This window comes from Schistocerca nitens, chromosome 6 (genome assembly GCF_023898315.1).
Source record: "Schistocerca nitens isolate TAMUIC-IGC-003100 chromosome 6, iqSchNite1.1, whole genome shotgun sequence".
Lineage (NCBI taxonomy): Eukaryota > Metazoa > Arthropoda > Insecta > Orthoptera > Acrididae > Schistocerca > Schistocerca nitens.
Genome location: NC_064619.1, coordinates 216,323,916 through 216,335,770, shown reverse-complemented (window position 1 = coordinate 216,335,770; position 11,855 = coordinate 216,323,916).

Sequence of the window (11,855 nt, the reverse complement as noted above, 5' to 3'; positions counted from 1 at the left end):
CTGCGTTGTGTGTCGTGAGAAGTAATGCCTGAGATTTGATATTCTCGGCACACTCTTGACACTCTGGATCTAGGAATATTGAATTCCCTAACGATTCCCAAAATGAAATCTGCCTCCAACTACCATTCCGCGTTCAAAGTCTATTAACTACCGTCGTGCGGCCATAATCACGTCTGAAACCTTTTCACATGAATCATGTGAGTACAAATGACAGCCCTGCCAATGCACCGCTCTTTTATACCTTGTGTATGCGATACTACCGCCATCTGAATGAGTGCATGTCGCCCGCCCGGTTAGCCGCGCGGTCTAACGCACGGCTATCCGGACTGGTAGGGAGCGCCCGGCGGATTTGTGTCGAGGTCCGGTGAGCCGGCCAGTCTGTGGATGGCTTTTAGGCGGTTTTCCATCTGCCTCGGCGAATGTGGACTGGATCCCCTTATGCCGCCTCAGCTACACTCTGTCGATTACTGCGCAAACAAGTTCCCTCGTACGCGTATGCCACCATTACTCTACCACGCAAACATAGGGGTTGTCCATTATAATTACCCAGGCCGTTATGCTGTGGTCGGGTGATGAATTCTGTGTCAATTCCCAACGTTTCGTCCCCGTCTGCGGAGGACATCTTCAAGGGGGTCTGCAGCTCGATGGAAGGTCCAACACACACCACTGGCTCGCTACTGACTGCCGCTAAATTCCATGTCCGCGCGCTCCCGCGCCGAGGCGTGACGTCACGTGTTTTGAAAACGTCAGTGCAATTGGCCGCTGGCCGCTGCCGTCGATCGCCGTTGCCATCACCCAGTGGTGGACGGGTGGTACACATCTTCTTCAACACCGGCATCCATATACCGTTTAATTTCACGCCCTCCTCCTTTCGATTGAAATTATTAGGGTGTTTGGCGATTTCGATTGCCTCCCTGTAGAGCCTTTCGTAATATCCGCTTGTGGCCGCTAGTACTTGCGTCTCCTCGAAACGAATATGGTGGTTACCTGGCTGGAAAGCATGCTCCGCAACAGCTGATCGTTCCGTTTCTCCTCTTCTACAGTTGCCCTTGTGCTCTTCCAAACGTTCGAAATCGACCACGGCATAACAGCCCTAATAATTATAATGGACATGACATTACCGGCAGTGAAAGTCTACATTTTAGTATCAAACATAGGGGTTACACTCGTCTGGTGTGAGACGTTCGCTGGGTGAGTCCACAAGAGGCCGAACCGCACAATAACCCTGAAAGAGTGGTTCGGTGTGGGCAGCGGAGGTGTGAAGTGGACTGCGGTAGTCGTCGTGGGGTTGTGGACCCTGTGGCTTTGGCTGGGACGGAGCCTTTCCGTCGTTTCTAGGCCCCCAGTTAACATACAATACAATACAATATGTCCATGTCGCTACCCCAGGACCTTAGTCACCTCAGTGTAGGTCTTAAAAACATAAGCTACGCTCTTCAGGTTCAATATAAACCAGTGAAAACGATTAATACAGCAGGCTCTGCAGTCTGGGAGCACAGACGTTGCAGTTGCATGGCGCCGTGAGGAATGAAGATGCAAAGTTAGGATTTAACGTCACCTCGTCAACGGGGTCATTAGAGACAGAGTGCAAATCGGTCGTATTGTTTTGAAGGAAAACGGAAATCCTCAATGTGGGTGGGTGAACGGTGGGTGAATGTTGGTCCAGAGCCTTACCACTGCGATGTACCGCGTGGCTGCTGTCAAAAAATACCTCCCATAAAAGACTATACGACTAATTACTTGATGAAACTTACTTTACAGACATGCGAAAGATGGGCCGTTGACTGTGAATTGCCTCATAAACAAATTAATGCGGTAGAGCAGAACTTCGCCGAGCTTTGCGAGGATGACAGGCTGACAGAGACTGTAACTGCGCTTAAAGTAACACTTCTCTGTCAATGACTGACAACGGAATATTTGGTTTTAAGGAATTACATACATTATGGACGCGTACGTAGCAACATATCCTTTTTCCGTGTCTATCATGTGTGACGAAGATGTTAAAAATGAAGCTCTTAAATTTGTCAGTTAAATTTTCTCATAACATCGCTCTTCGTGTTCCAGGATAGCTCAATTGTTAGAACTTCCTTTAATGCTATCCTGACGTATGCAACAAAATCCATGGCCCTGAATGTTCTTTTACCAAGTTAAATATATTTCTTTTAAAATATTGTCGCAGAGGAAGCTGAGTAGTACCGTGGTTATGATACTAAACTGTTGAATCGCTGGTCGTGAGTTACATAACTCACTTGGACTGTACCATTTCAATTTCTATATTCGGTTCGAGTAGATTCTAGTATCCACAAATGTCAAGACTCATTGTAATGGAATGTTCTGTAGCTGTATATATACTGTATGTGTTCTGGCCGGTGGCAGTTCGCTCCGCTCTCTTGTATGTGCAGGTGCTGAATAAACCTTTGTTAAGTGAAGTTAGTGTTCGTCATTCATCTAATTACACCTTCTTCTACGTGACATTATTCTGGTGGAGACGCTGGGTAATGGAATTTGTGACAGCGCCCATTATCGACGGCACAGTGGCTCCCATCAGGTCACGACAGAGCCGCCGTTTACGTAGCGAGAAACCCGAGTTCGAGCCATATTCAATAGATCGCAATCTACCGCAGGCAGAAGAAGAAGAGGAATTTACGATGACAGTAACTGTGTGCCACCACATGCGACATCCTTCCGGGTTCTCTGGTGACGATGGCCAAGATCCAAACAAGTGGCTGAATTATATGAGCGTATAGCCAAATTTAACAAGTGGGATGACAGGGTGTGTTTGGCTAACGTATTTTTCTACTTGGAGGGCACTGCCAAGCAGTTAAAATGTTCAGATGGGTGTGAAATCTTATGGGACTTAACTGCTAAGGTCATCAGTTCCTAAGCTTACACACTACTTGACCTAAATTATCCTAAGGACAAACACACACACCCATGCCCGAGGGAGGACTCGAACCTCCGCTGTGACCAGCAGCACAGTCCATGACTGCAGCGCCTCAAACCGCTCGGCTAATCCCGCGCGGCACTGCCAATCAGTGGCATGAGAACAACGAGGAGAAGTTCACAAGCTGGGAAGTATTCCAAGAGGAACTGCGCAAGTATTTCGGCGACACACAACGACAGAAGTGCAAGGCTGCAGATAAATTAAAGTGCAGGGCACAGCGTCCTGGAGAAACTACAGCATCCTTCATTCGAGACGTCTTGGAGCTGTGTAAAATAGTGGATCCTAGAATGAAGGAGCAAGATAAGGTTGCACATCTCATGAAGGGTGTTGCTGAGGACATGTATCAAGCCCTACTCCTGAAGGAGGTTTCGACAGCAGAGATTTCATAAAATGGTGCCAGTATATCGAGACAATGCATCAAAAAAAGAATTACACGCAAGAAGTTTGAACAGCTTCCAAACCTCGTATCGATATCTGTGACGGTGGAAGCAACTGATTTCACAAGTGTTCTTCGTCAGATAGTGAGAGAGGAAGTTCAGAAGGCACTTGGATTGCACGGCGAGCAAAAAACCGAAGCGCTTCAAGAGGTCATAAGGGAAGAAGTAGAACAGACATTGAACCTAATCTCTCGTTCTTCATTTCCCTTTAAAACGGTGAAAAAGTCGAGACCCAGGCCGAGCTACATTCCTACAATTCCGCATGAGGAACCTGTTTGGGCACGAAGGAAGACTGACGTCTGGATAACCAAGGATAACCAACCAGTATGTTTCCACTACGGACGACCGGGCCATGTGGTGCGCTATTGTCAAGAAAGACGATGGATATCTGATGACGCCCGCGCCAGAAGATAGCAGACCTAACTTAGCCGACGCCAACTCCGGGACGACGAAGATGAACAAGAAGATGTGGGTGTAGGACGACGTAGGTCACCATCGCCGCAAGCTAGCCGCTGGAGAGGGCGCTCCCCAACAAGCCGATCGAGGTCTCCATCCCCGTTTAGAAACTCCAGCCGATCACCTAGCTGCAGCAACCTGGATAACTAAAGGGTGCGACCTTCCTTGGAGGTGAGGCCGCCGAAGAAGAAAATCCTCCGCCGTCGATCACTACAAAAATGATAGGAAACTGTAAGTAGGCTGTTTAGGTTTTCTTATTGGTAACGCCACGTAGCGCTCTGTATGAAAATCACTGGCTGTGCTGTGTGCAGTCTGTGGCTAGTTTGCATTGTTGTCTGCCATTGTAGTGTTGGGCTGTTGGCGTTAACAGCGCGTTGCGTTGCGCAGTTGGAGGTGAGCCGCCAGCGGTGGTGATTTTTGAAAGGTATAGGTTAATGTTAGTCAGGGCAATTCTTTTGTAGGGATTTTTGAAAGTCAGATTACGTTGCGCTAAAAAATATTGTGTGTCAGTTTAAGCATTGTCATGTATCATTCTTTTCTTGTAGTTTCTGTAATTAGCGTAGCTATTGTTTATTGCCAGCGCATAATCATAGAGAGAATTTCCTTTGTAGTTGTAGTTTTTCATTGTTGTACAATAAAACAGTTGTGGCATGCATGTAGATTTGCACCAAGTATTTCGCAGCTGCGCTTGCAATTAACTAGATATTATTTTCAGTGCTATGTTAATGTGTTTTCTTATTTTGCTCTTCCAGTTGTGCTTTTCTGTGTTATCGTGGGAAGTATTGTGACAATAATGGCGTGTGAAAACTGTAACACTAGGCTCCAAAGTAAACTGAGAAATAATAGTGACGATGGGCGTACCTTATCAGCACCACTGTGTAATGAATTAACAGACATTCAAAGTAGTAATTTGGTAACTGTGCATAGGGAAATGGAGCGGGCGCCAAATAATTGTGTAGACAGTGAAACAGGTGGTGAACAGGGAAGCATTATCGATCGATCGGTCGGCAATAGCTCGCCTCAGGAATCCGAAATGACAGGACACAATCTTGCCAATACTGTAGATTCAGCTTTTGCATCCTCACCGTTTTCTCAAATAAGTCAAGACACATTTTCTGTTTTTCAAAATGCGAATATTGCCGGTTCAAATGCACTGCCGAAAAGCACTGAGGAACATGTTTCAGACAGCAGTGCGTTGTTATTACAATTAATACAACAAATGGGACAAACACAGCAAAAGCTTCAAAAGTTAGACACAATGGAACAAAATCTTCGAAAGTTAGACACAATGGAACAAAATCTTCAAAGGTTAGACACCATACTTGAACAAACGCGTGAAGATTTAACTACTGAGTTACATAAAATCGAATCGAAATGTCAAAAAGTCTGTAATGACGTAAAAACACAAATTTGTGAGCATTTACAACCTATTTTTTTGCGGCATGAAAATACATTACAGAATCACGAAGCAGCCATAAAAGAACTGCAAACTATTGTTCATGAAAATCATGAGACCTTGCAAGCTAAGATTGACTCAGTTGCATCTACCGATTCTGTTACGCAACTTGCAAAAACTCAGGAAAACTTAAAGGACACAGTAGATACGATTTCAACACAAATGGACACTCTGAAACTTGGTTCAGAAAAACACACTGAGGAAATCTGTTCACTATCGGAGAAAGTAGCCGAACTTTCGGATCAGTTCACTAACTTATCCACAAAGGTGGATGATGATCTGAATGACACAAGACCTGTAGCCTTCACTGACACAGAAGAGTATGAACAAATTGAGAAACTCAAACAAAATCAGAATCAAATTAATACGCAACACAAAAGAGAAATCCGGGAAGTTCAAGATCAGTTGGCACAGATAATACAAGAATTACATATTTCAGAGGACACTCGCGCTCCAATACGGGAAGAGGGACATAGAAATACGGAACAGCCACAAAATAATAACACAGGGCACTTCGGAAATTATGAAAGAAATTGGCAAGGTACACCGAATTTTGAGATGGAACCGCCGAAACGACGTAACAATGACCGACATGCGACTCGCCGACATGATGATTTTGACTATAAGCTGTTTATTACTACACGTAAATTCAAAACATTTAAGAATTCCGGCAACGACATTCATCCACAAGCTTGGCTTCATCAATTCTCTCATTGTTTTCCTCCCAACTGGTCATTAGAGCTGCACGATTACGTAACGACTATAAGGCTCACATACTTGAACATATACTGCTAATGAGATTTTAATGCAACATTTTGGTTCAGTTGAAAAGACATTCCTTATATGAAGTAGTTTATGTGAGATTAAAGATGACTTAGTATTTGGTTTTTTTGAAAGCTACACGATTATACCACGACGCTACTAACGTGTGACACAATTTACATTGTTGCTTTTGAGCTGTATCTGCTTTATATCGGCACAGTTTTCCTGAATTCTTCTGGAAAGTAAAACTTGTTTTAGTAGTAACTTTTGTGGTATAGCTACAATGAGGCAGCCTTTTTCGTAGCACAACAATACATTACAGTATAGTACTTTCTTGATCACGGTACTGTACGTAATAACTACGATATCTATACGCATAGCATTTCACTTTTGTTTATGATGAGGTGAGTACATTGACTTCAGCAGAACTTTGCTTACAGAGGACGATAACTACGACACTTCCACAGAGTTATCTTACAGCAAGACGCACATTTAGCGCTACAGGACACGCATTTGAGTGATTAATTTTGTATTTAAAACATTTATTTTCAAAGATTTTTGTATTACAAAAAAGTTTTCCGTGATACATTTCATTCCAGTGCTGTAATCTGTACCACCTGAGGGTATAATTACATTAATCCTCAGGGGGGTACACGCTTACTTTGTGTACCATGTGTCTGGCAAGTGCAAGGAGCCTTAGCTAATATGGTATTAGCTTATACAATTTTACACATCGGTACCATATTTCTGTAACACAGAATTACACAACTATCTGATTATTTGACAGAGAAACAAACATCATTTTAGTATGTCAGTGACACATGTTTACGCAATTACACAGTTGAATAATTTCACACTTATGAAATTGTATTTGGTCTGTAGTTTGTGAACAGTTCATATTTTTTCAGAACCATTGTGATACTATGAGAGCTTTGAGTGATGTATTTGGTATGGGATCATGATTTTTAAAAATACGTTTGAGGTAGATGACACTATTGAAAAGAGCAGAGAATTTTTTTAGGTTTTGAAATTATTGGAGGAAGCTACGACGATTTTGAGATTTGACTGAGGTGTTATGATATTATTATGATGACAATGTGTATTATGCTGTTCAGGTATGTTTGTGATCAGTAAGCTGATGCTATATGAGGAATTTGATTATGCTACGTATTTATTATGATGAAATATTGAAGAAGTGTCGACGAATATGTATATGTGTAATAAGGTAAGGAATAATGAGTAGTGGTTCGGGACTCTGACTTGTGAAAAAGGATGTTGGAAAGCAAGAATCGTACTTTAAGAGTTATGAAATGTGTGTAAATGCGTGAATGTATCACAATGCCGGCGAAAATTTTTTTGGACACTGTTATATTTATAAGATTTTGTTTCTACACATTTGTAATGCAAATTCTCGATCTGTGAAATTTTTATATAACACTGTCACTGTAGTGGAAACTGCTGTCGTAAATATTTCGGTAAGAAAGGTAAGTGGCCGTGACGTAATGCGTTGTGAGAGGCCAGGTGTGCCAGCCGCCTTGAGAAAAAGCCATTAGGTGGAGAAGAAAGAGGCCGTTAACCTCGCTATTGACATTCCTTTGTAGAAAGCATCGCAAATATGACACGCTATTACCTGGAAACATATAATTATACTGCGGAGCACGTACTTTGTGCTACTTACTGAAATGTTTATGAATTGATGGGAAATATTCGTACATCTGCAGACCTGATTATGACAAGTGTCTTTCTACGAGAAGTGAGAGAATTTCTACTAACTTATGAAATGCCTCATGACTACTGAAGGATATTTTTAGGCTTTACTTTGTACATAGTTGCTTATTTCATTTGATATCTGGTTTCTAGCTGCGTTACAGCATTGGTTTTATAAAATAAAATTAAATGCATTTGCTAATGTGAAAACTTTCTGTCAACAGATCTGTTAGATAATAATTTTATGATCCACAGTCTTCAAAAAAAGGAGCACTTGGAAAGGAATGAACAATAAGAAAGGACTTGTAACAGTAACTGCATACATAATTTTCTTTTCAAGTACTTGGTAATTTTTTGTAGAATAAGTTTTTGTGGTGCATCACTTTAATGACATAGACATTAAGATGTGAATAGACATTTCCCTTATCTGCCATGGTTGTCTTTAGTGTACTATTTTTCTGCTTGAGCTTTGTCATGTTTAGGTATAAGTTATTGCATTTCATGCTGCTGTGTGCCAGGCATAGTGCTACTGAATTTCACTTTGTATTACTCTGTTAAGCCAGTTTTACTACTGATTTATTTTTCTTGTTGCTGCACATTGGCTCATATTCGTTGTAATGTTGCACTTGCTCTGCTAATTTTGATATACTGCTGCTTGCTTTGCCAATTTGTATTTTTGTGTCATTGCTGTTTGTGTTAATTGTTTTGTGCTGCTGCATTGCCTTGTCACTTAGTTTATGCATCTGAGCTCAGTAGATTTAAGTTAGCTTAAGAGGGGGTAGGCTATATAAGAGAACGAGCTGTGATGAATTGGAAGAAATGCATTGAGAAGCTATAAGAAAATGGTTTGGCCAAAAAAGTATTTTGAAAGAGGATATGAACAAAAAAGTAGGGTTTAGGGACATCAGGTTTAGGTAGGATTTTCTTGGAAATAAATGATGAGGTAAGATAATGCAAAATAAATAATGAGGTAAGAAATATGTGAACTTATAAATACAGAAAGCATGCTTGGATAGGATTTTTTTGGTGGAAACAAATGTGAAATAAGACGAAAGATCTATGGAATGAAGTTTTGGGTTGGACTGCAGTGCCAAATGTCACACTGAAAACAAATCCTGTCCTTTCCTCCTATGTTATTCTGCTATGTGTTTGTGTACTCTTGTGTATTTGTGTTTTTCCTGTCTTTATGTGTTTAGCTAATACGATTTATGTTGTAGAATTTTTCTAATACTCAGTTATATTCTCTATGATGAGGAATACTGTTATCCTCAAATATAATTTGCATTAATAATATGTTATTTTCTTTGTAAAGATGTTTATATACATTATTAATTCTGTTTTGTTTCAATGCTCTTGTGTAAAATTAATGTTTTGAAAACTATTCTGATTATTTTATTTCTTTTCTTATGTCATAATTCCTATAACACTGATGCACATGTTTGGCCGGCCACGTTGGCCGAGCGGTTCTAGGCGCTTCAGTCCGGAACCGCACGACTGCTATGGTCGCAGGTTCGAATCCTGCCTCGGGCATGGATGTGTGTGATGTCCTTAGGTTAGTTTGGTTTAAGTAGTTCTAAGTTCTAGGGGACTGATGACCTCAGATGTTAAGTCCCATAGTGCTCAGAGCCATTTGAACCAATTGATGCACATGGTTATTTCTATTCTTTTGTAAAGCCTGTATTACTACAAATGTTATCTGTACTATTATGTTCTTTAATGATGTATTTTGTACCTTTGTAATTGTATTCTTATGTTGTAAATTTATAATTAGCCACCAGTTCTTCGAATTAGTTACATTTCACTGCATACGTTTCTGTTGGTCATAGTACTCGTATATGCGCAATAGACGAGAAAAAAATGGTTCAAATGGCTCTGAGCACTATGGGACTCAACTGCTGAGGTCATTAGTCCCCTAGAACTTAGAACTAGTTAAACCTAACTAACCTAAGGACATCACAAACATCCATGCCCGAGGCAGGATTCGAACCTGCGACCGTAGCGGTCTTGCGGTTCCAGACTGCAGCGCCTTTAACCGCACGGCCACTTCGGCCGGCAATAGACGAGAAGTTGGGACTGTTATTGTTTGCATGTGTGTTGATAATTCAGCAAGGGACTGGTTAACAGCATTGCTGGTTCTAAGGATAATTCCAAAAACTTTGTGAGTGCACAAGAGTTGGTTTATGGACTTGCTATATAGTACAAAACTCTTCGATGGTGATTGTGCACCTGTACAGTCGCAATAGATGGCTGCTGGCCGTCTCTACAAGGACTACAGTGGGTCTACACCTTTGATGACTCGCCAATACCATTATTTCTACAAGGACTGCAGTGGGTCTCCACCTCTGGTGGCCCACCAATACCGTTATCTCTAACAAGACTGCAGTGGTCTGCTCTGTGATGACGTACCTACCAATATTCTTCAAAACTTCGACTGACTCTGCTGTGGGTTTGCTCTGTTGGGGACCATTACCTGTCTAGGTCAAGAGTCAGCATTATCTTTCTGTTGGAAGGACAACACTACTTCTTCAAGACTGCATGGAAATCCACTACTTCTGTGCGCAATTTCTTTTACTAATGAGACTTTATGAAAAAAACTGTAATTACTATTGTGGTAAATGATCAGGACTGTCTTTATGAGAACAATTTTTGCTTTTGACCAACATTGTATCAATAAGTGTGTGCATTTGATATCTTTGTTATTGTAATTATGAAAAAATTTTTCAAATATGTATTGGCCATGGCCCAAAACAATTTGTAAAATTTGTTGTGGGGAGCATGGGGGCTATGTAAGCAGGCTGTTTAGGTTTTCTTATTGGTAACGCCACATACCGCTCTGTATGAAAATCACTGGCTGTGCTGTGTGCAGTCTGTGGCTAGTTTGCATTGTTGTCTGCCATTGTAGTGTTGGGCTGTTGGCGTTAACAGCGCGTAGCGTTGCGTAGTTGGAGGTGAGCCGCCAGCAGTGGTGGATGTGGGGAAGTGAGATGGCGGATTTTTAAGAGCGGATGATCTGGACGTGTGTCCATCAGAAACAGTACATTTGTAAGAATGGATGTCATGAACTGCTATATATATTATGACTTTTGAACACTATTAAGGTAAATACATTGTTTGTTCTCTATCAAAATCTTTCATTTGCTAACTATGCCTATCAGTAGTTAGTGCCTTCAGTAGTTTGAATCTTTTATTTAGCTGGCAGTAGTGGCGCTCGCTGTATTGCAGCAGTTCGAGTAACGAAGATTTTGTGAGGTAAGTGATTTGTGAAAGGTATAGGTTAATGTTAGTCAGGGCCATTCTTTTGTAGGGATTTTTGAAAGTCAGATTGCGTCGCGCTAAAAATATTGTGTGTCAGTTTAGTGTTGATCAGAATAGGTAAAGAGCGAAATGTCTGAGTACGTTCAGTTCTGCTCAGCTGTTTGAAAATCAAATAATGTAAGAGGTTTATCAGCACAGTAATTCAATAATTTTTCTAAGGGGACGTTTCAAAACTATGTCGATATCCTCATGTATGGCCGACCAGCAAAAGCTCCTGTGGACTCTGGAGCATCATATTCAGTCATTTCGGAGAAGTACCGTCGCCAGTTGCAGAAAACCGTATTCGTCGACGGCAAAACATCTCTGCTGAAGGTGGCTAATGGGAAATATGTGAAACCTACAGGAAGATGTACCATTCGCGAGGGTATAAGTGGCCATACAAAGCCCCTAGTATTCATCGTCTTACAAGAGTGTAGTCATGACGTCATTCTCGGATGGGATATTTTGAAAGCTTCTCTGGCAATTATAGATTGCAGTCGCACGAAGATTATGCTAGACGAGATGAGATACTGTGGACAGGAAGATGTGCATCCGAGTGTGTGGAGACTATGTGTCCTGGATGAAGTGATCATTCCTGCAGTCAGCGCTAGAAAGGTAACTGTCACGTGTCATGCCTTGCATCAATCCATGGATCTTTTAGTGGAACGTAAGAGAAGCATACCACTGAAGCATGATGAAGAATGACATCATTCAGCCTTCGCAGAGCCCATGGTCGTCACCAGTGTCCTTGTCAGGAAGAAGGATCGCAGTTGGCGCTTTTATGTCGATTACAGGAAGC